Raw genomic sequence first — 25,046 nt, 5'->3', positions numbered from 1 at the left:
TCATGTTTGGGACTCTTAATGCTTCCCTGATTGCTGTTTTATGTTTTACGATGTTGGTGATGGGTTTTGGCAATGAAAGGCTCAGATATCATGGTTTTCCCTCTCCCCTTTGTTCCAAAGTCCAGCGTATGAATTAGATTCTGGTTTGGGTCTGGGTATTTGTTGCATGAGGTTGCTAAAATCTAGAGGCACCAGAAATTGCAGGTGCTTCATCAGTTGCATGTCTACATTTCTGCTTATCTCCTTTAGCTAGTATTTGATTGAAGTTTGATTAACCATGTCGATTTCCAGCTGCCTAATGTATAAAGAGCTCGCTGCCTATTCTTTCTTTGTTGCTGTCCATTTGCTGCGATAATGTTGTTCTGTGCCTTTTGTTGCATTGTAAAACAAGTAGATCAGGTGGTGTTTTGTTGTCTTGCACGAATTACATTCAGTTTGGGCTGTCAAATGTGTAGAGTTTGTTTGAGTTCTCACACACAAACATATTTGGGCTGAAATAGAAAAAAGCTGCTGCATTTGTTTCCTTTTCTCTGCCGTGTTTCCTTCTGCACTTCAGTTTCGTGTTCAATCTTGTGTTGAGGTGGGGAAATGGAAGTTTGGGTGTTGTGTATGCATGTTTGAAACTCTGAAACACTCGAGCTATGGCCAAGCACTTGCTGGAAAAACGCATTTCAACTTGCCAAAATCAGTTTCATATGCTTCCAGATTTTTCAATTTGTTGAACGTATTTCATTTTTTTGTTGCATTGGATCTTGCTAAGTTTTTTGTTTGATTGGATGGTGGCTTGCTGCTTAGTTTAAAGCCCTGTGTGTGGACTTGACTATGTTTGAAAGCTGGCTTGACAAGGTGCCAAATTGCAGAAAGTCTTCATCCGAAAATTACAGAAGCAAAGAAAGCTTCGGTTTGCCGAAAGCTTCATATGCTTGTTGAAACCTTGTTGCAGCTTGACTTTGCAACATTTCTTGCTGTGTTTTACTGGTTTGAATATCCAAGTTGTGTGTTGTGTTGTTTAATTCAAAGCTTGGTCGTTGGTTTGAGAGAGTTAGATCAAAGCTTGAGTTGGTTTTTCTGAAATCTATGGTCGAAGGTGAAAGCGCAGCCAGCATTCTAGTTGCAGCAGGTTAAAATGCAGAAATCTTCTTGGTATGCATGCTTTGCATGAAGAAATAACTTCCAAAAATTGCACTCCAACCCCTTGGCTTCTATCTAATGCTTCTATGACCCAATCAATTGAATGTTCTCCTCAATTTGGTCCTTGGCAGCTTTAATTTTTGCAATTTCATTGCTTGTTTGCTTCAATTAACTTCCATGCTTTGTTTCAATTGCGCTTAAGTCATGACTTTAGGGGCTTTACGATTAGTGAGCTTGTGATTGCCTATTTCCTTTAATTTTCCCAAATAAATTGGTACCTTGACCATTTCTTTTATTTTGGAGGATAAATAAGTGATTTCACTTCATTGGGGCCCAAATTGCAAGGGAGGTAACCTCTATCTCCTTGATTTTCATTTCTCCTATGTGATCCAACGTGCTAAGTGTGAATTGCATGTCTACGTTGCTTTCCTTGCCTTTCTTTAATTCCTTGCATTTATTTCATTTACTTTTGCTTTTATTTAAGTTATTCATTATGGGGTATGTGTACACCTCTTGGCTTGTAATAGATAGGGCCTGGCGAGCATTTTGTCCATTTTTCCCTTCCCTTTTGTTTTAGTTAGCAAATGTAATAGGTTCATTGCTTGTTTTTGTTGCTACGTGTTTAATCGCTTTATTAGGCTCTTGCATCTAGTCAAGCATGCTAAATGTTACGTGCTACGTGTTTATGAGTATTTGGTATGTCTACTTGCTTTCCATAGTGTGGATGAATGGAATGGATGAATGTACGTCACCACACTAGTCCAACGCTAGTTGTGGCTTCTTTTATCGTTTCCACTAGTCTAATGCTAGTAGGAATTCATAGAAAGGGCTAGTCCAACGCTAGACCCAATAGGATTTTTCCTTTGTTTTTCATTAATGCATTATTTGCCTGTTCACTACATATCATGCATGTTTCCTTAGTTTTATCATTTGGCATGCTCCTCAATTCCCCTTTCCCTTCATTTTAGGCCTCTTGCATCTCATGCTAGTTATAGGGTCCATTTTGTTTGAGAGTCCCCTTAAATATGGGATATAGACGAGTGTGGCTTTTTCCAAGCCTTAGCACGCTTGTATTCCCTCTATCAAAGGGAAAATTAAGTCACAAAGTTAGGACTCCCCGTTCCCATCTTGATGCATTCCTATAGGATTCATGCATTTTCCATTCACGATCACATACACTTACTTTATATTCTCTCTCTTTTTCTACATTCTCACTTCACACTACTTTTGGACGTTTTCACTTAGCTACTCACACTTTATACCATATCACTCGCACACATGCACTTTATGTTATTTTCACATTATCATTCTTTACTCACCTTACCTTGTAAATACATTTGCACACCTCCACTTACATCCTATTATTTTTATCACTTTTCTCACTTCATACAAACCCACATTTTCACATGGCATGCATTCCACTCATTTTTACGTCATTTAGAATTATGTGTGACCTCTCCAAAGGATCATTATTGGGCTTCACAATTAATGTGATTGGCACCACTCAACCTTTGAAGAGAAATTTCCCCCATGTCCTCCTAGGTCTAGGTTTTTGCATTCATATAGACATATCCAACACGCGATACATACCTTGGGTAGAAAAATTAGGAAAAGTTTGGGTTAAGTCACGCAACTAGCCTTGGCTAGGGTGAGGGAGTGCCTTAGGCCTTGCCTTTGCCTTCTCCCTCATCAAATGTGACCCCCGATCCCTCTTTTTGGTTACGTAGACCCAAAAGTTCTTTAAAAGGGTTTATTTACTTTTTTTCATTCAAAAACAAAAAACCATTTTTGGGTGACTTGGTACACCCTAACTCTATACCAAGTGGCGACTCCATTTTTGATACACAAAAACCCTTTTGAACGCCAAACCGTCGCATTTCAAGTCCCATGGCCTTTTGCTTCTCATTTCGCACACGTTCACATTCCACTACACACACCATACACCCATTCAAAAAGTGGGGCGCGACAGTTGGCGACTCCACTGGGGACTTCCTAAGTGGGTCCAAGCATTTGACTTAGCCATTCATTTCCTTTTTCTACCCTTTTTATGCATGGCATATGGATATTAGGGTTGCATCTTCCATTTTTAGGACCTTTTTTGTCTCACGTACGTCTCAAATTACTCCCTCACTCACGAATGTATGATTGGTTGATTGGATGTATGTTTACTTGTTTATCTCGTGCTTGCATTGCATTTGGGGGGGGTGTGTGTCACCTTTAGAGCCTCGCGTGGTTCTCAACCCTTTCCCTCAAAATAGGGAATACTTCATACGTGCACGTTTACTTGCTGTTATCCCATTTTATTTTATTTTTCGTGGGCTCTTTCCCACACCGCCTTGTAGGACTAGGAATGATTTCTCTGGGTATGTGGATGGTGTGCCTTGCGCCCATAGCAATACCTAGGGGATCGCTCGAGCCACCGACTGAGGGTCTTGGGATTGATGACCCATTCCCTTAGGTCTGAAGGCTTGGGGACCTTTTAAGCCTTATCGAGTCTAGTCGCATTAATGAGCCCCAGCCTCATGCATCCATTATAGAATTTTCCTAGGTTAGAGTCGGCCTCACCCTTTTTTAAGCACATTAGGCACGAGGGAAGGGGTTCCACCCCTTTTACTTACTTTATTGTATTTCTTTTTATTAATTGCTCCCAATATGTTATGTGTATTATCAATTGCACTAACCATTCTTTTGTTTTCTTGGCTTGCATTCATGTGCCTTAGCAATAAGAGGCCTTTTTGGCACTCTTTTAGTGACTCACCCACTAGATAACTCACATGTTTAAATTTCAGTCATTATACTTAATAAATACATTTCATTTTAGACCTTTTCCCCCTCGATGCATTATTTATGTCCTTTAGGTCATATTTGTCACATATTTACATAGTTTTAATAAACTGGCATCATGCACTAACACTAGAAAGGGAATGCCATTTAGGCGATCCCGTACTAGGAATAAGCCACCTTGTGTCTCGGATACTTAATCCAAGGAGACTTGCACGTTTACATTTTGTACCATCCAAAGGGGTAGTGCACAAGATAAGGTGGGATCCGATCATTTTCATGGGGCGATCTTTGGAATATGAGCGCCTAACAATCACTTTTTGGCCATTTTATCAAATTGGTAAAAATCCCTTGCAAAAAGGACATTAATTTGAAGAAATTCACAAACAATTCTTCGCTATTGAGACGATAAATAAACTGAGGCCAAAATTTGATTTTAGGAGGCTCATAGACTAATGCATCTCAATAATTTTGAAATCACCAATGACCGGACAATTCAATCGATCCATTTTACCAATTCATTCATTTTAAGACAATCCAGTTGATTTTGAATAAATCATCAATTTCAATCAATTCATTTGACTAATTTACCCTTTCTGGGTGATTTGGTCGATTTTTGAATAAATCATCAATTTCAATCAATTCATTTGACTAATTTACCCTTTTTGGGTGATTTGGTCGATTTTTGAATAAGTCATCAATTTCAATCAATTCATTTGACCAATTTACCCTTTTTAGGGTCACCTGGTCGATTTTGAATAAATCGTCAATTCATTTGACCAATTTACCCTTTTTAGGGTCATTCGGCCAATTTTTGAATAAATCACTAATTCAATTTCATTCATTTGGCCAATTTACCCATTTTTAGGGCAACCGAGCCGATTTTGAATAAATCAAGTTTCGTTCAATCTATTTGATCAATTTCCCCTTTTTAGGGTGATCTGATTAATTTTGGATCAATTAAATTTCATTCAAGACATTTGACCTGTTTCCCTTTTTAGGGTAATCAAGTCGATTTTTAATAAATTGTCAATTTCATTTGACCAATTAGGATTTCAATGTCGAATTTCAAAATGGAAAACCTAGTCGATTTTGAGAAAAGCATCCATTGCATCCAGTCATTTGATCAGTTGGAGTTTTGACCCGTGCTTCACTGAGAAAAGTTCCAATCTCTTCGATAGGAAGTTCGTCAAGGTCAAACCCGTGCGTTTTTGCAAATTCTTGTATCAATCAAAAGTGATCAATCCATTCGGACGTTGACCTCATTTTGACAAAGTGTCTCTCGTCACTCCAATTGACCAAATTTTTCAAAATTATTTTTCACTCAATGAGTTGATCAGATCCGTCAGGTATGGTATAGTGCGTACCCTAGAGGATTGCATTTTCATGCTAGTCCTACCCTTGGCATAAAAGGGTTCCCCCATAGGACATGCATACCGATTTTATATTCTTGTTTACTAACTCGGGATATTTTTCTTTTGTTTCCCCCCTCCCCTGCATTCATAAAAAAGGTTTCAATAAGATGAAAATATTTCCCTATATTGGATAACATTTTTTTGATCCGATAAAGTTTGGAAAGTATTATTTGATTCTTGGGCAGATCCAATAATGGAAACCTGAAAGATCCATCTGAAAGCTCTAGGCTAAGAGCTTCTAAGAGATTTCATAATTGTTTTCAAGGAAAATTTTGTATATTTGACTTGTTAATATATTTTTGTGTCAAAAGAAAAGGAGACAAAAAGTGTATATGTGGAGCTCTTTACAAGTTTCTCTTTTCTCATTTGTATCATAATTGAATGAGAATTTTTGTTTCAAACTTTTTCAGCAATAAAATTTTTGGACAATCATTGTTTTGTATATATTTAAGTACATTTCATTCTTTATTCTTACTCATTGGAGATTTCATGATGAATTTTGAGAAGTAAGACCAAATTGAGATTTTTTCAACCTATAGCCTGAATTTCGCAAGTGTATACTCTCTAAAATCCTCATATACACTAGATTGGTGATCCGAGCTATACAATAAGAGTGCTCAGAAAAAAGGTGAATGGTCACTCCAAAGGCCTCATGAGATACATTTTCTCCTTCACTGTACAATTCACTGTACAATTCATATTTTGCCCATTTCATTCAACCCCAAAATAAAATCAGTCACATTGATTGATAGTTGCAAGTTGGGGCAATCTTTGTTTGAGAAATGTCCACTGTGTATAATTATATTCAATTCACATCTAAGTGAAAGCAAAAAATGTGCATTATTCTTGTTTGTTTTGAAAATTTGGAATGATACTTTGAGCATTCGTTTCTCTACCTATACACATTTTATCATTTGCTCTCCCATTTGAGCCTTGAAAGAGTAATTTCGTTTCAAATAAGAGCCCTAATGATCACTACCCTATATTGGAAAATTTTCAAATATCAAAAAGGGGAATGGATTTTTAATGACCATTTCGTTACTTTGGTTGTCATGAGGTGTAAGAATGATACTTTGGCCGTCGTTTCTACAACCTAAACACTGATCATCCCTTGCATTCTCATTTGAGCTAAAAATTGGTGGTTCTTTTCGAGTGCACATATGATCGCACCCCACATTGGGGAAGGAGATTGGGGAATTTTGAAAAAGAAAAAAGAAAAAGGGAAAAGGAAAAATGCTAGAATAAGGAGGGAACCGCAAATTGGGGAATTTGATTCCACTTGAGGTCCAATTTTGAAAAAAGAAGAAAGAAAAGGAAGAGTTTTGTCCGCGTGGATCGCCTATGTTTCACAAATATGGATGAGCAAGAGTCTTCCTCAGTCAATTAATTCAGATACATGCAAGAAATTTTGCATTAATGAAAGTTTCCTTTCAGAGTTATTGTAAGGAACGGATTAAAAGTCAGGCCCTCTTCTTTTCCGATCAAGCATTCTATCCCTAGTTATCCCTTTTGAGCCTTCAGAATAAAATACTTCATTTGGTAACCCCTGAGAATCGCAAACCCCACATTGGGGGCAAGTTTGAGTTGAAAAGGAAAATTTCAAGAAGTGAAAAAGTGAAAAGTCACAAAATCAAAAGCAAAAGAAGAAAAGAGAACCTCAGTTCAAAAATAAACTCGGGCAAATTTTGTGAAAGTTTCAAAGAATGGCAAAAGGCCGAAAAGTCAAAAGAAGAAAGAAAATGAAAGTGAAAAAGCCTCAATTGAGCATAAACTGGGGCAAAGTCTTGATTTAACCCTAAAAAGGGTTGGCGCAACAATGCGATCTCAGATTCTTCAAACCACTTTTGAAATCTGCCTTCAAGCCTTAACTTTTCTAAGCACCCCACCTGACCCCATTACAAAAGCCGAAAGTCCTGACTTCCATTCTTTGCAATGGCCCTGTCAAGAAAATTTCTGATGCCGGAAAATTTTAGTTGTATTTCTGAATTGCTTGGGTATGGGGTTGACGCTTCTCACCATGTGAAAACCTACCAAGTTGAGGGAAAGGGAAAAGAAGCAAAAAGCAAAACAAGGAAAGTAAATGCAAGAAAAATGCAGGAAAAATTTGACGCTGAAGTCCCTGGTGAGTGATGAGAAAGATGCAAACAAAGTCTGAGATCTTTGAGTTCAAAATAGGGGCAATTTTGAAAAATGCGATCTTCGGTGCAATGTCCTTGAAAGTTTTATTCTTTAACTATCGTTTTCAAGCTTCATTACAAGCTAACAAAGTCCATCGTTGACTTATTCCTTCATGACAATCCAAAGTGGGGATTATGCTCGTAAGAAATCCATCAATCATTTGTGATCATGGGAGTATAACCAATTTTCACAGGTTTAGCTATCGCTTCTACCCATGTTGTTGCAAGCCTATAAAGCTTATACATTGACTAAGTTTTCTTAAGAAATAAGGGTGACAAACTCTTTGCTTTCACTAAGATGTGATATTGAATAGAGTACATACAATTGGGGCACAAAATAAGACAAGTCTTGGCCTCCCATTTCCTTTAGTCACTTCCAAGTCAGAAATAACGCCCATTGGATTAGTCTTGAAAGATGGGCCAACCAGAAAGTGGTGACCTGTTATCCTAAGCACCGATGCTAAAAGTGAGGAAGAAATCTTCTTGAATTTGGTGTTATTCTAAGGAATTCATCATGAAATTTCTGCATGAGTACAAACTTGACGTTTAAAGTTTCTTCACATTGTTGTATATGTGCATTCTTTTCTAAATTTTAGAAAGTGCGGTTTTTCTTTGTTCAAATAAATAGGAATTCATCATGAAATTTCTGCATGAGTGCAAACTTGACGTTTAAAGTTTCTTCACATTGTTGTATATGTGCATTCTTTTCTAAATTTTAGAAAGTGCGGTTTTTCTTTGTTCAAATAAATGGGAAATCATCTGAACAAACTTTTGCAATCAAGGGAGCCCACACTGGGGCAAAAATTTTATTTGTGAGATTTCATGAAATAAGCCCACGCTGGGGCAAATTTTTTGTAATACATTTGAGATTTTTGTCCAAAAATCAAATAATAACATCTTTTCGAATCAATCCCGCAGCTCTTTTCATGGAATTTAAGTGCATGTCATGCTTTGTTAAGCCCCCCTGTACAGGTATTCATGATTCAAAATGATGAAAAGCATCCAGTGAGGCGGAAGGCCGATACTGCAAAGAGAAGCAAGAAGAAGGAGGAAAAATGGACCCGATACTGGGGCAAATTATGTTGAAAAAAATTCTCTCGGAAAAATCCGAAAGGAAGGGAAAAATCAGAAAGGTCAAAAATCAAAAAATCAAAGTTTAATTTCTTGTTTCTTGGCAAATCAAATTCAATTTCTTGTTCACAACATCACGTTGGGCCTGGACTTCGTGCAGCCAACTTCACAAGATCACGTTGGGAAGATCACGTTGGGCCTGGACTTCGTGCCGCCAACTTCACAAGATCCCGTTGGGTCTGGACTTCATGTCGCCGACTTCACAAGATCCCGTTGGGCCTGGATTTCGTGCCGCCGACTTCACAAGATCTCGTTGGGCCGGGACTTCGTGCCGCCAACTTCCCATTGGGCAGGCTTGGGTTTAATCCCACTGACCAATTCATCACACTGGGCAAATTATTTCGACAAGTCTCTCTCAGTCAGGAAAAATCAAAAAAAAAAAAATCAAAAAAATCAAAAAAAAAAATCAAAAAAATAAAAAAAATCAAAAAAATAAAAAAAAAAAAAATCAAAAAAAAAAAGAGTCAAAAATCAAATCAAGTTCATCACGGCAGGCTCGGGTTTGATCCCGCTGTCCGATTGTCAAAAGCATTTCATTTTTCATTGCTGCTGGAGCTGGGTTTGTCCCGCCAGTAAGCATGTTCATTTGCTTTCGCCACTAGCCGTTGGGTTTGTCCCACTAGTGTGCCTTTTAATAGCATTCGCCGCTAGCCGTTGGGTTTGTCCCACTAGTGTGCCTTTTAATTGCATTCGCCGCTAGCCGTTGGGTTTGTCCCACTAGTGTGCCTTTCATTTGCATTTGCCGCTAGCCGTTGGGTTTGTCCCACTAGTGTGCCTTTTAATTGCATTCGCCGCTAGCCGTTGGGTTTGTCCCACTAGTGTGCCTTTCATTTGCTTTGCCGCTAGCCGTTGGGTTTGTCCCACTAGTGTGCCTTTTAATTGCATTCGCCGCTAGCCGTTGGGTTTGTCCCACTAGTGTGCCTTTCATTTGCATTCGCCGCTAGTCGTTGGGTTCGTCCCACTAGTGTGCCTTTTAATTGCATCCGCCGCTAGCCGTTGGGTTTGTCCCACTAGTGTGCCCTTTAATTGCATTCGCCGCTAGCCGTTGGGTTTGTCCCACTAGTGTGCCTTTCATTTGCATTCGCCGCTAGCCGTTGGGTTTGTCCCACTAGTGTGCCTTTCATTTGCTTTCGCCGCTAACCGTTGGGTTTGTCCCACTAGTGTGCCTTTCATTTGCTTTCGCCACTAGCCGTTGGGTTTGTCCCACTAGTGTGCCTTTTAATTGCATTCGCCGCTAGCCGTTGGGTTTGTCCCACTAGTGTGCCTTTCATTTGTCATTGCCATTAGCCGTGGGTCAGTCCCACTAGTGTGCACCATGATTTTCATCTTATTCGGGTCAGTCCCATGATTAAAAGCTTGTTCAGGTCTATCCCGTTTTAAATTCTGTTCGGGTCAGTCCCGTTTAAATTCTGTTCGGGTCAGTCCCGTTTAAATTCATGTTCGGGTCAGTCCCGTTTAAATTTCTGTTCGGGTCAGTCCCGTTTAAATTCTGTTCGGGTCAGTCCCGATTTTAAAAATTTCCTGTCAGGGGTCAGTCCCCATCGTTTGAGTAATTCGCAGCCGAATAATGCAGGTAAGTATTTGGTGTCTACTTCTTTGTCTCAAGTTTTTCCAAAACTCAGACAAAGAGGGGCAAACTGCAGACACCAAATTTTTGACTTTATTTTTTCATTATTAGTTTATTGATTTTTATTTTAGTTTGGTTTTACTAATCTCATTTTTAGACATTTTAGCATAAAATTTGTAAGAAAAAGAAAAGAAAGAAAAAGAAAGAAAAGAATTTGTTCACGAAAATATGTTTTGGGGCATTTTTTTAGTATTTTATTTATTTTAGTTAAAATTATTTCTTACTTAAAAAAAAAAAAAAAAAAAAGAATTAATGTCGCGTCATGCACGCTGCAATTTTTTGCAGCGTGCAAAGGACACTCTTCTGATTGCAGCGTGCAAAGGACACTCACAGAAGACCATCGGAGGGCTAGATTTTACAGGAGCAACAAGCCCCTCATCCTCATCGTTGAGGTGAGGGTTTAGGAGATTGGTGAGTGGATATAAAAGAGAACAGAAAATAGTAGCCGCAAGGGGGAGAGATAGAGAGGTTTTGGAGAGATCGACGGACGGCTAAAAAGGCAGGGGAGAAAAGAACGAAAACAGCAAAGGTGGTAAAAAAAAGAAGGGGCAGCCGCAGGGGGTTCTTTGGAGAGTTGACGGGCTAATAGAAAAAACTGGGGAAGTTTTTGGAGAGAAAAGGGGCGGCTGAGATTGGGAAGGAGAGAATAGAGAGTGGCATCTGAAAAGGAAAAAACGCAGGAGACTAAGAGGGAGTTAGGAGAATAATAACGAGGGAAAAATTCTGAGGAAGACACAAAAGAGGATCTGGGAGCAAGCAAAGCAAATCTGGAAAATTTTGAAGAAGGCTTCAAAGCTGAGAACGATAGGAAGGAGATCGCTCGTCAAGGCAGGAGCTTCTGCAGCAAAAATTCCCAACCGCATTTCTTGGAACCCTCATGCGTTTCTGGGTAGATTTCAAGGTCACTCAACCGTGCTAGCATTCTCAGGTGAAAATGGCTCTTATTTTGTGGGTTTAAACATTTTTTTATGAGAAGATATGCCACGAAGGTGAATCTTTTGAATGATCTGCTGCTGTTTTTGAGTTTTTGCTGGTCTCATGACTTGGCCATGATTGTTTGGTAGCTAAGATAGAGCATAATAAGAGCCTATAGGATGGGTTTAGGGATTTTATAAGGTTGTATGATGAATCCATGAGCTCTGATTTTTCACGTGTTTGTATGAACAAAACCAGAAAAACTGCAAAAGCTTTCGGCTTTATGATTTTTGTCATGTTTGGGACTCTTAATGCTTCCCTGATTGCTGTTTTATGTTTTACGATGTTGGTGATGGGTTTTGGCAATGAAAGGCTCAGATACCATGGTTTTCCCTCTCCCCTTTGTTCCAAAGTCCAACGTATGAATTAGATTCTGGTTTGGGTCTGGGTATTTGTTGCATGAGGTTGCTAAAATCTAGAGGCACCAGAAATTGCAGGTGCTTCATCAGTTGCATGTCTACATTTCTGCTTAGCTCCTTTAGCTAGTATTTGATTGAAGTTTGATTAACCATGTCGATTTCCAGCTGCCTAATGTATAAAGAGCTCGCTGCCTATTCTTTCTTTGTTGCTGTCCATTTGCTGCGATAATGTTGTTCTGTGCCTTTTGTTGCATTGTAAAACAAGTAGATCAGGTGGTGTTTTGTTGTCTTGCACGAATTACATTCAGTTTGGGCTGTCAAATGTGTAGAGTTTGTTTGAGTTCTCACACACAAACATATTTGGGCTGAAATAGAAAAAGCTGCTGCATTTGTTTCCTTTTCTCTACCGTGTTTCCTTCTGCACTTCAGTTTCGTGTTCAATCTTGTGTTGAGGTGGGGAAATGGAAGTTTGGGTGTTGTGTATGCATGTTTGAAACTCTGAAACACTCGAGCTATGGCCAAGCACTTGCTGGAAAAACGCATTTCAACTTGCCAAAAGCAGTTTCATATGCTTCCAGATTTTTCAATTTGTTGAACGTATTTCATTTTTTTGTTGCATTGGATCTTGCTAAGTTTTTTGTTTGATTGGATGGTGGCTTGCTGCTTAGTTTAAAGCCCTGTGTGTGGACTTGACTATGTTTGAAAGCTGGCTTGACAAGGTGCCAAATTGCAGAAAGTCTTCATCCGAAAATTACAGAAGCAAAGAAAGCTTCGGTTTGCCGAAAGCTTCATATGCTTGTTGAAACCTTGTTGCAGCTTGACTTTGCATCATTTCTTGCTGTGTTTTACTGGTTTGAATATCCAAGTTGTGTGTTGTGTTGTTTAATTCAAAGCTTGGTCGTTGGTTTGAGAGAGTTAGATCAAAGCTTGAGTTGGTTTTTCTGAAATCTATGGTCGAAGGTGAAAGCGCAGCCAGCATTCTAGTTGCAGCAGGTTAAAATGCAGAAATCTTCTTCGTATGCATGCTTTGCATGAAGAAATAACTTCCAAAAATTGCACTCCAACCCCTTGGCTTCTATCTAATGCTTCTATGACCCAATCAATTGAATGTTCTCCTCAATTTGGTCCTTGGCAGCTTTAATTTTTGCAATTTCATTGCTTGTTTGCTTCAATTAACTTCCATGCTTTGTTTCAATTGCGCTTAAGTCATGACTTTAGGGGCTTTACGATTAGTGAGCTTGTGATTGCCTATTTCCTTTAATTTTCCCAAATAAATTGGTACCTTGACCATTTCTTTTATTTTGGAGGATAAATAAGTGATTTCACTTCATTGGGGCCCAAATTGCAAGGGAGGTAACCTCTATCTCCTTGATTTTCATTTCTCCTATGTGATCCAACGTGCTAAGTGTGAATTGCATGTCTACGTTGCTTTCCTTGCCTTTCTTTAATTCCTTGCATTTATTTCATTTACTTTTGCTTTTATTTAAGTTATTCATTATGGGGTATGTGTACACCTCTTGGCTTGTAATAGATAGGGCCTGGCGAGCATTTTGTCCATTTTTCCCTTCCCTTTTGTTTTAGTTAGCAAATGTAATAGGTTCATTGCTTGTTTTTGTTGCTACGTGTTTAATCGCTTTATTAGGCTCTTGCATCTAGTCAAGCATGCTAAATGTTACGTGCTACGTGTTTATGAGTATTTGGTATGTCTACTTGCTTTCCATAGTGTGGATGAATGGAATGGATGAATGTACGTCACCACACTAGTCCAACGCTAGTTGTGGCTTCTTTTATCGTTTCCACTAGTCTAATGCTAGTAGGAATTCATAGAAAGGGCTAGTCCAACGCTAGACCCAATAGGATTTTTCCTTTGTTTTTCATTAATGCATTATTTGCCTGTTCACTACATATCATGCATGTTTCCTTAGTTTTATCATTTGGCATGCTCCTCAATTCCCCTTTCCCTTCATTTTAGGCCTCTTGCATCTCATGCTAGTTATAGGGTCCATTTTGTTTGAGAGTCCCCTTAAATATGGGATATAGACGAGTGTGGCTTTTTCCAAGCCTTAGCACGCTTGTATTCCCTCTATCAAAGGGAAAATTAAGTCACAAAGTTAGGACTCCCCGTTCCCATCTTGATGCATTCCTATAGGATTCATGCATTTTTCATTCACGATCACATACACTTACTTTATATTCTCTCTCTTTTTCTACATTCTCACTTCACACTACTTTTGGACGTTTTCACTTAACTACTCACACTTTATACCATATCACTCGCACACATGCACTTTATGTTATTTTCACATTATCATTCTTTACTCACCTTACCTTGTAAATACATTTGCACACCTCCACTTACATCCTATTATTTTTATCACTTTTCTCACTTCATACAAACCCACATTTTCACATGGCATGCATTCCACTCATTTTTACGTCATTTAGAATTATGTGTGACCTCTCCAAAGGATCATTATTGGGCTTCACAATTAATGTGATTGGCACCACTCAACCTTTGAAGAGAAATTTCCCCCATGTCCTCCTAGGTCTAGGTTTTTGCATTCATATAGACATATCCAACACGCGATACATACCTTGGGTAGAAAAATTAGGAAAAGTTTGGGTTAAGTCACGCAACTAGCCTTGGCTAGGGTGAGGGAGTGCCTTAGGCCTTGCCTTTGCCTTCTCCCTCATCAAATGTGACCCCCGATCCCTCTTTTTGGTTACGTAGACCCAAAAGTTCTTTAAAAGGGTTTATTTACTTTTTTTCATTCAAAAACAAAAAACCATTTTTGGGTGACTTGGTACACCCTAACTCTATACCAAGTGGCGACTCCATTTTTGATACACAAAAACCCTTTTGAACTTTATATGGCCAAACCGTCGCATTTCAAGTCCCATGGCCTTTTGCTTCTCATTTCGCACACGTTCACATTCCACTACACACACCATACACCCATTCAAAAAGTGGGGCGCGACAAACCTCTTCAATTTCTTCATTCCATCTTGCTCCAAATCACTAAACCAACCATTTAAACTTGTCTTTGTTCCATAAAACATCTTCAAGTAGTGTTTGTGAGTTGTTGTGTGAAGTTATTTGGAAAGTTAAGGTGACCAATTGCTCTCTCTCTCTTGTTTTTAAGGTGAGTTGTGAAGAACCACCCTCCTTCCTTAATTGATGCTTAAATCATGCTTAGTGGTAGTATGAGATGCAAGTTTATGGATTATTTCTTGATTTGTGGTTGAAGTGATGAAGTTTTATTATTTTTGGGGATTTTTCTGTTTTAATATAAGCATGATTATGTGGCTATCTATGATGATTGGAAATGGTATATAATGACTTTAGGAGGTGGAAAAAGTGATTAATTGCAATCAATTTCTGTTTTGGAAGAAGTTTCAGAAAATTAGGTTTTGTGAAGGAACATTCTGCCCGAATTTTTAGCTCCTAGTTAGAAGCCGAATTGGCCTTGTCTTAAAACATTAAAGTTGTAGGGAATGACATTTTAAAGGTTCCTACAAAATTTCAGGTCAATCGGAGTAGTGTAGAATGAGAAAAGTCGAAATTACTATTGCTGTTCTGGTTTTACCCGAATGTAAGAACTGCACCTGTAATTGGTTATTTTGGCTGGAATTTCTTCCGAATTGGTTGTTGAGGTCTTCTTATGAAATTTAGCCCTGTTTCTCATCTTTCAGCTGGTTTTGGAATTTCTGGATTTGGACTTGGAGAGCCTGAGTTATGATGTTTCCGCTAGAATGCATTTTGGTGAATCTGTTTTACGTTTTTGATGTAGTATCTTGCATTTTTGACCTGTTTGCACTCAAAACTGGGTTGAGTGACCTTCTGTGATGTTGTAGCCCTGTCTTTTAGTTTCGAGTCGGTGGGTCGTACACCTTCATCCGATAGTCGTAGTGAAATTGGTGCCATTACCGCAAAACGAGGACAAAAACTGTTTTTTTCAGGGCCAAAGCTAATTGCATTTCCGAATTTTCTGGTTTCCTTTAATGTTTGTATATGCTTACGGAATCCTATTGGGGTCATGTTTGGCCTTGGTTTATGACTCGTTATCGAGTCTCATTATATTTGTTTGCATGTTTTAGGGTGTGACCGTGGTGCACAACGTTCTTTTGACGGAAGTGCATGAAACCACATTTGCGAGCTTGGTGAGTGTACTACTCACTTGTGTGTTACTATATGGCTTTGAATGTAAATTGTTTGAAGTGAATTGAATGTGACTTGATTGAAGTGAAAGTGTACTTTATCACTCTCACTTATATGCCTTATATCATTGTTGTCATGTTATTGGAATGTTACATGAAATGTTACATGAAATGAAAGTACTTGACTTGGTGTTGATTGGACGAGTATCCAACGACTACAAATGTTATCATTGAGCTCAACCCCATTGGTAGTTGATTGAATCGAGTCGGCGAGGGCTTGGTCGTGCCAATTAATGAACCTTGGGTAAAGTTATATGGAATCTTGTAGTATGCGAGACTCTCGATTCCGGTATACTCGAGTAATACCAAAGTGCAAGTGTTTGGATTTCGGGCCCGGTAGGGGGATGTTAGGTGGAAGGAGTGGGAGTAAAGTGGAGTCTACGGTTGGTTACTTTTGAACATTGACGGAGAGTCAATGACGTTCGATCAAGAAATGCAAACGAGGAAAGGGCTCTTGAGAGCCATCCGTATCCTTTTGTCACCATATTTGACGTGTACCTTTGCTTATTTTACTATATTGAATGAAAGCTTGATGCTTATATGCACTTGGTTGCGTAAGTGATAGTATCTCACTGGGCAATTAGCTCACACCGTTCCTTTTGTTTTCCTTACAGGAATATGACTCTTTTTTTGGCATGAATCTTGATAGATGGTTGCCGAATGAACTAGATGTATATCTCTTTTGTATTGTATATGAAGTGAAACCCTAAATGTATCTTTAGGGCCGTTTTCACTTTCAATTTGGCAAACCGTGTATATATTAACTTTTGAGAACTTTTGTATGTCACTTTGGATTGTAATTGCTAAAGTTCAAGATGTGAATGTTTGTTTGATATTTGGTTGCGTTCTGACGGGTCGGTTCCTATTCATGGCCGACTCCGAATTTCATTTTTTTATTTTGGGTTATTTTGCCCTTTTGTCTTATTTACGCGCGTTATAAGTTCCGGAACGCAATAGATCGCTCTATACTGAACCGTTAGTCCTGGCGAGAGCTGGGCAGGCAGTCCGCTAACCCCTTTGGTTCGCCTTAGGGGAAGGTGGGGCTGTCACATTTAGATGCTTAACATGTTCTTCTAAACTCCTACAATAAACTAGGATGTCATCAAAGTAAACAACTATAAACTTCCATAGGTATGGATGAAGCACATGGTTTATCAACCTCTTTAATGTTCTAGGTGCATTAGTTAAACCAAATGGCATGACTAACCACTCATACAATCTGTGACGATCCCACCTCCCCCTAAGACGAACCGAAGGGTTCAGCGGACCACCTACCCAGCTCTCGCCGGGGCTCACTTCAATCCTCAAATGAAAGACAGATCAATTCCAATGATTTCATCTAAATATGCCAAAATAATAACATGACTATAATATTTCATTGCACAAGTACGTCTGTGAGGCCCCAGTCCGTTCGTAAGCTGATATGAGGGTTATTCGTTAATCGGTGGGGTGGTTTCGGGTTTTTATCGCCCGCCTTTTCTACATTTTCTTTTTCTGAGTAAATATAGTTTTTAGATGATTTTTCTAGTATCGGTTAGATTTTGAGAAAATAAGAACGGATTTCGGACGTGGGACCCACTAGTGCGAAAAGTTCGGAAAAATTCGGCCAATAAGATTAAATTTCGGATACTGTGAAAAAATTTATCGGGTGTTAGGAGATAAGTAGAGGAGGTGATTTGATTGATGTGAGAGAGAAAAGAAAAGATAAGATTGCATTTAAGAGGTGACAAGTGTCACCTTCTTAGTGGTTCCAAGTTAAGATTTACTATTCCAATTTTTGATTTTTTTTTGACCAAAAGGTAAATATCTTAAAAATTGCTCAAAAATTCACCATTTCTTCTCCTTGGTGGCCGGCCCTCTTGTGCTAAGAAAGGAAGAAAACTTCTTCAATTTACAAGTCCCAACTAGCTCAAATCACCCAAAAATACTTGCTTCCATCTATTTCTACTCCATAAAATCTCTCTAGTTGGTGTTAGTGGTTGGTTTGGTGAAGTTTTTGGAAGAGCTAAGGTGTTCCACAACTTCCTCTCTCTTGTTTTCTTGGTAAGTGGTGCTTGACTACCCTCCTATACCTTATGAAGCTTAGGTTATGCTTATTAGTGATTAAAGTGCTGAAATTTCTGGTTTTTATCTTGGTTTGAAGTGATTTGGTGAAGTTTTTATTTTATTGATAATTTTTCTGGTTTAATTGGATTATGATGGTGTGGTTGTTTATGATGATTGGCAATGGCCTATAATGACACTAGTAGGTGTGAATAGTTGATAATTGCAATCAATTTTGGATTTGGAAGAATTTCTGGAAAATTAGGGTTCTTGGTTGAACATTCTGTCCGAAATTTTAGGTCATAGATAGAGGCCGAATTGGACTTTGCTCAAAACATGAAAGTTGTAGGTATTGATGAGTTAGAAGTGCCTGCACAATTTCAGGGCATTTGGAGTAGTATAGAGTGAGTTATGCCATTTTTACTGTTGCTGTTTTTGGTGAACAGAATGTCCGAACTGCAATAGTAATTGTCTGTTTTGACTGGAATTGGTTTGGATTTTGTTGTTGGTGTCTTCTGATGAAATGTATCTTGATGTCTTAGCTTTCATATGCCTTTGGAATCAATGCTTTTGGACCTGTATAGACTGACTTGGACTGATTACAGTTTTGTGTGATTTGGGAACCTGCAATTACGGTTCTGGGTTGGTTTTCTGCATTTTTGACTTAGTTGTGCTAGGATTTGGATTGAGAGGCCTTCTACATTGTTGTAGCCCCTTAAGTCCTGGATATACCTGTAAATTTTCAGGATTAACGGAGTGGTATAACCTGAGTTAAACGAAATACTCAGACCTGTTTTGACCGTCAAATTCTGTTCTGTTCTTATATCCGGACAGTTTACGACTGGGACTTTGGCTTCACGTTTGACTAGGTTACAAGATGTTTGGGCTTGCGACCAAAACACCAAACTTATAGCTCTATATCATAGCTTTCTAACGCCCTTGGAATTTCATGAATCGGATTTATAGAACTTGAGATATAGCCGAGCAAATAAGGCCTGCCCGTGAAAATGACCATTTTCTGGTCAGATCTGTTTTGGTCCTGACGACCAACTTCCGTTCCGAATTTGGATTGCCGACCTTCATGAAAGTTGTTCCATTTGGAATGAACTATCTAACTACCAATGTTCAGCTCTTTTGCCCATGTGTAGCATAGAAAACAGTTTGCACTCAAAACTGACCATTTGTGCATTGGCCAGATTTCGTATGTGATTGTGTTTGGTTCATTTGGGGCTGAAGCCTCCAGTTTCAGTTCTGGATGTCTTCATAACAATTGTTGTTCATCCTTTAAGCTTCGATATGGTGTCTCATACGCCTTAATCCGATATTCGTAGCTCAACTTATGATTACAATAGAAACGAGTGTCTAATCTGCCGTTTCCGCTAACGGCCGTTTCCGTTTCCGTCCGTCATATTTACGTGCGCGCGTGTCGTTTTTGCCGTTTTCCTTGTTTTAGGCACGATAGTAGCCGTTTACGATATTATGTGACACAATCTTCTATGTCAGACGGTGGTGAGCTGGGCGGAACTGGTGGGGCCCACTACTAGCTGTTCATTTCGATCCGACTTCGTGTTTTTGCTATTTCAGATTCTGGGTAAGTATTCAGGCCAGTTTGGTGTGTTTTTCTTTGCTATGTGTTTGAGATGTGTGAAAAGGGTACTTAGGCGAGGGTGTACTTTATCGCACTCGACCTAAACCCTAATTTGAATGTATAATTGTACTTAGCATATGTATATGAACCTTTTGGAACCAAAACCCTTGAGCTTGTGGCTCGGGGCGACTTTCGAGTAAAGTTTGTGAAGTTTGCAAAGTTTGTGAGTTCGTGGGCCCGATCTAAGACCTGTTTGGACTATTCGAGCCGGTTAGAGCTTGGTCGAAGTCAGTCCAACTTAGTCTGAGGTCACCAAGTTTGTAGGTTCATGTTATGAACCAATTTTGTGAATCCGGTTCACCGAGAAGGTGACCAAGTTTGTGACCCGAGCTTGTGACTCAAGCTCAAGTTTGTGATTTCGTTCGCCCGGGCAAGTTTGTGAGGTGACTGGCCAGTGAGGGTGATAAGGTGTCGGTGGGTGTACAAGTGAAGTTCTACGGACCATTGAGTGTGGTCAACGGAGTGTCGGCAGGAGATCACGCATGGCATATGAATTGGCTTTGGAGCCACCTGTATCCTTATTATATGATGTTGTTCTTTTCTGCTTTTGCTTTACTCTTATTGTGTAATTGTTGCTACGTGAATTTATGCTTTCGCCCCTGTTTACTTACTAAGCATTTAGCTTACCCCTTTCCTTTTGTTTTTCTTAGCAGGGGCCGACGCGGGGACTTTTGGCTCGTATACTAGTATAGGTAGATTGGCTTGTAATAGTTGAACAGTTAGGATGTTTGTTTTTGTTTTGGTGGTTTGTATAAGGACCCTTCTTAGGGTCTACCTTTTGCTGGTTATTGTTATAGTATATTAGAGCGGTTTGGCTTGATGCTTTTGAAGATGTAAATAGACTTTTGGTGGTTGTATATATTATGAATCGTGTTCTTGTGGCTTAGAAGAGTTTTATTAGCTTTAAGTTTTGAGTCCTGGCGCGAGCTAGGCAGGCGGCCCGCCGATACCCTTGGGTTCGCCCTTGGGAGAAGTGGGGTCGTCACAACGTCCGTGGATATAAATCTCAGTCAACTACATCGAGTTCCAAATCTCACAATTTTCTCAAAGATCAGTTACAACATACCAAACTACACAAAAGACTAGCCTTCACTAGTATCTTCCAGTCACTTCCTTTGTGACTACCCCACCTCCCCCTAGGGCATACCTCAGGGTTTAGCGGACTGCCTGCCCAACTCTCGCCAGGACTCACTCACTCATGCACTCACTTCAGATTAAATAAGTTACAACCTCAAGAGTAAAGGAAATAACAGTTCCCAAACTTGGAACGTACAAATACATTCATTTTTATCTCAAACATCCATACAATCCCAAATATATCACAAGATTTAAGTTCTCAATACATTCAACCCTAATTGAGCGACTAGTGCGAGTACAATCGCAAAAGTACCAAAAACTAGACTATGCTAGCCTGTACCAGTCTCATGCCTCGCTTGTATCCCCTGTAAGGATAACAAATGGCATGGAATGAGTTAAAAGCCCAGTGAGATTTCAAATAGCAAGTTGACCATTATTCAAAAGTACAAGGATCAACGTAGCAAAATAGCGATCATAACAAGTTCATAAAAGTGAGCAATAACACTTCAAGTAGCAAATCTCAAAATAAGCAAGTATAAAGTTTTTTCAAAAGAAACAATAACCCGATAAGTAACAATCAAATCAAAGTATAAGGATACGAATGGCTCTCAAGAGCCAAGTTCCCCTTTGCTTCACCAGAGCTTGATCAAGTAGTAGTTGACACTCCGTCAACTTTCAAGTAAAGTAACCAGTCCAGTAGAGTATGACTTAGCTACAATCTCCGTCCACCATCCAAACCCCCTACTGAGCCCAAAATCCTCAATAAACATTGGTGGTAATACTCGAGCATACCGATTAGTCGAGGAGATAACACTCCACTTGACAACACTAGATACCCATGGTTCATTATCTAATCGACCAAATCCTTGCCGGCTCGACTCGATTAACTAGCCAATGGGGTTTGGGTTCCCAAGAAGTCGATGAGATAACATGTCCAATCGACTGAATCAAGATAAAAGTACGGAGACGGGAATGAGAGGCACCTCCCACTCGGATTGAGTGTGGTACATGCTGCTGCTCAGTACTTACATGTCAAGCACAAGTATATCAAGTCAATTGCAACAATAAACAAGTACATATCACATTAGGGCAAATGCGATAAAGTATACCCTTGCCCGAACAAACCAATCAAATATCATTCGATCACATTGGTCAAGTATTAAAAATAAGTGTCAAGTTCAATCAGGTATTTGGAAGCACTCACCAAAGATTTAGTGCTCGTCAAAATTCACGCTCAGGTGTAACTCCTTGGTTGGAGTCCAAATCTGCGATAAAACATCATTTAAGAGCTTTGAAATCAACTAAGGTTTGAAACTTAAGCGTTTCGTTTAATGAAAATCAAGTAATTGAAACTCATTTGGATAATATTCATATTACTTACCATACCCTAGAAAACTCATGCTAGCTCTTTTAGTTTTGGTAATGAAGCGATTAAAACTTTGGAATTCCCATTTGAGTCGAAAAGACGAGGAAAATGTATTTCCATTGGTCGCTACTTTCATTTTTCCAAGGGCACGAGTTTCGGCCAAATTCTAGCTTATATAACTCTATGAAAGATGACTCAAATACCCTAGATAAATCAAGTTCAATTCGACCTCAATTCTTCGCTCGAGTCGCAAGTACACACGCCTAACCCTCCAGTGAAAATTTGGACAGCATGCCCTTTGTATTTAGCTATTTTTCAGCCATTTATGGCTTCATTATTTTTGTCAAATCAGCCCAAATTCAATACATAAGTAAGCTTAACACAATAACTCTTCAACTAGGCTCAAAATCATCCAATTACGAAACAATTCTAGTAATGCAACTATCAAAATCAAAGCTGGAAACTAGTATTAAAGAAGAATAACTAAGTAGCAGGCTTGACACCTTCTAGCGTTTTGGTCACAACTGAAGCTATGCTTATCGGATTGGGGTATATTTTATGGAGTTTCGAAATTAAGACAAAGGGCTACAACTTTCATGAAGACAAGTCAACCCAATTCAGAATTGATCTAGGTCGAATTTGCAGATTACAGAACCAGAATTTCATTGTCAGTCTGGTTGTCAGCATTGGATTCAAATGGCAATAACCCAGATGTGTTGGAAAGCTGAAATATAGAACTAAAATTTTCATGTTTTGACCGAAAGCTGATTTGATACGGATCAAGGTGAAAAAAGAAGCCAAAGTGTGAAATCTCAAAACTGCCCGCGAAACAGTGCATTTTTCAGTCAGGGGTAATTTAGTCATTTCACATGCTACCGTACTCCGATTGAGTTGAATTTTACAGGAAGCTATATAAATCCATTCTCTACAACTTTCATGTTTTGACCTAGGCCTGATTTGGCTTTTAACATGAGCGAATTAAACAGGTCAGAAACAGGACAGATTGGTCTCAACTTTCTGGAATTTGATGATTCAATGGTTGAAATTCACATTTATATCTTGAATCAATACCCCAAGTCCCTATCCAAGCTTATCAACATCATATACTAGAATAAAAACAAGAATCACAACTGAAAATTTCAAACCCTAACTAAAAATTATAAACTAGTAAGCCAAACCATGAAATCTTCCATACAATTCATCACAATCAAGCCATGTTTTGATTAAATTACAAAATAAGCAAGAAACAAGAGAGGTGTCTAGTATAGTACCTCAAAACCCCCAAAATAAGTTGTAATACAAGAACTTTCTTCCTCCCAAAAGTTCCACCAAGCTCACCTCCAAGCCTTCCCAAAGATTAATCGGAGTGGATTCAAGGTTCACTTTACTTTTCTCAAGATTCAAGCAAGGTTGTTATCGTGGGAATGGAGTTTTCTCTCCTCTCTTTTCCTCTCCAAACTCACGGCTATAATGAAGAAAAAAGTGCATGAATTTTCGTCCAAAAACAAAGTTAAAAAGATAGGAAATTTGTTGGTCAAACTTGGTTGGCCAACACTTGTCAAGCCACCATTTGTCCTCTTTTTTTTTTCTGTCTTCCTTTTCTTTTGGTAAAAAATGGTGGCTATTTTATAGGATATTTTAGGGGTGATTAGCTAAAATAAAAGCAAGGTGATTAAGGTAATAAAGTAGTGTTCAAGTGGTGTACTCACTCAGTAACAAACAGTACATGTCGGTTCATACCATTTTTCCTTAACTCGTACGTACTAGGGTTTTTACTTACAATTCACTAACTTATTATTATTACTTCTAATCATGCATTTTTCTTATCTAAAACTCACTCTTAACCACCAAATTTAGTACACACACCTCACCAAGTGATCACACGGCCAAAATACGCGAAAACCCTAATTTATGCCATTCCTTTAGAAAATCATAACTTGAGTTATAAATGTCAAATATTCATACAACTTGGCCTTTTAAAAACTAGACTTCAAATACTAATAATCATTAGAAGACATCTCAAAGAGATTCAGTTCATAAGTTGGTCCAAATTGAGCCATAAACTACTATAACATTCCTATTGTTACTTGTGCAGGGCAGAATTTTCAGTCAATTTTGCCAATTTTTGGAAATTTATAGAGATTGAATCAAACTTTCCACTGTAGGAAGCCCTATGAGTCTAGTTTCAAACGCAACAAACAGAACTCAATTCCGACTTTCCTATATGAAGTTATAGCCAATTTCCCAAAGCTGCGCAGAGACTCCTACGAAAATTTCTAGATTTTTTAACAATTTGAGAATATGAAACTTTTCTTAACAAAATTCACTCTCTTGGCTCAAATTCAACCATTAAAGCAACCAAGAATCAAAGGTAAGTGAGTTCATATAAGGGTTATAAAGACAAGTAAAATTTTGGGGTCTCACATCCTTCACGTCACTTTCCTGTTAAGGAATAACAAATGGAATGGGGTGAGTTAACGCTCAGTGAGACTAAGAAAAGGATGCAAACACGTAGTTCAAGTAATAATAACACTTGTACGGGGAGTAAAGCTATAACATTCAAGTAATTCACGCCTAACAATTAAACACACTTGAATAGGATACAGAGCTCTCAAGAGCTAATTTCCACTTGCTTTGCCAAAGTTCAATCCAATACCTCCTCATGATGACACTCTGTCACCCGGGTAGGTAATTAAGTCCGTAGAACTTCACTTACTCCATTTATGGTTCTGAGTCGACATGAGAGGTACCTCCCACCTGAATCGGTGTGGTACATGCTATCGCTCAGAGAATCGATTATACGTTTGTGGTTCTGTGTGACAGCCCCACCTTCCCTTAAGGCGAACCAAAGGGGTTAGCGGACTGCCTCCCCAACTCTCGCCAGGACTAGCGGGACAGTGTAAAGAGATCTAGCACGTTCCGGAACATACAAGCGCGCTTAGTCAAGTCAAAATTACAAAATAAAAAAAAATGAAAACAGAGTCGGTCATGAATAGTAACCGACACATCAAAATCCAACCAAGCATCAATCAAACATATACATCTTGAAATTTAGCATTTACTTACCAAAAGGGCATACCCAAGTTGTCCAACAAGTT

This window comes from Coffea arabica, chromosome 4e (assembly GCF_036785885.1).
Source record: "Coffea arabica cultivar ET-39 chromosome 4e, Coffea Arabica ET-39 HiFi, whole genome shotgun sequence".
Lineage (NCBI taxonomy): Eukaryota > Viridiplantae > Streptophyta > Magnoliopsida > Gentianales > Rubiaceae > Coffea > Coffea arabica.
The sequence above is the reverse complement of the archived record's forward strand: the minus strand, read 5'-3'. Positions refer to the sequence as shown.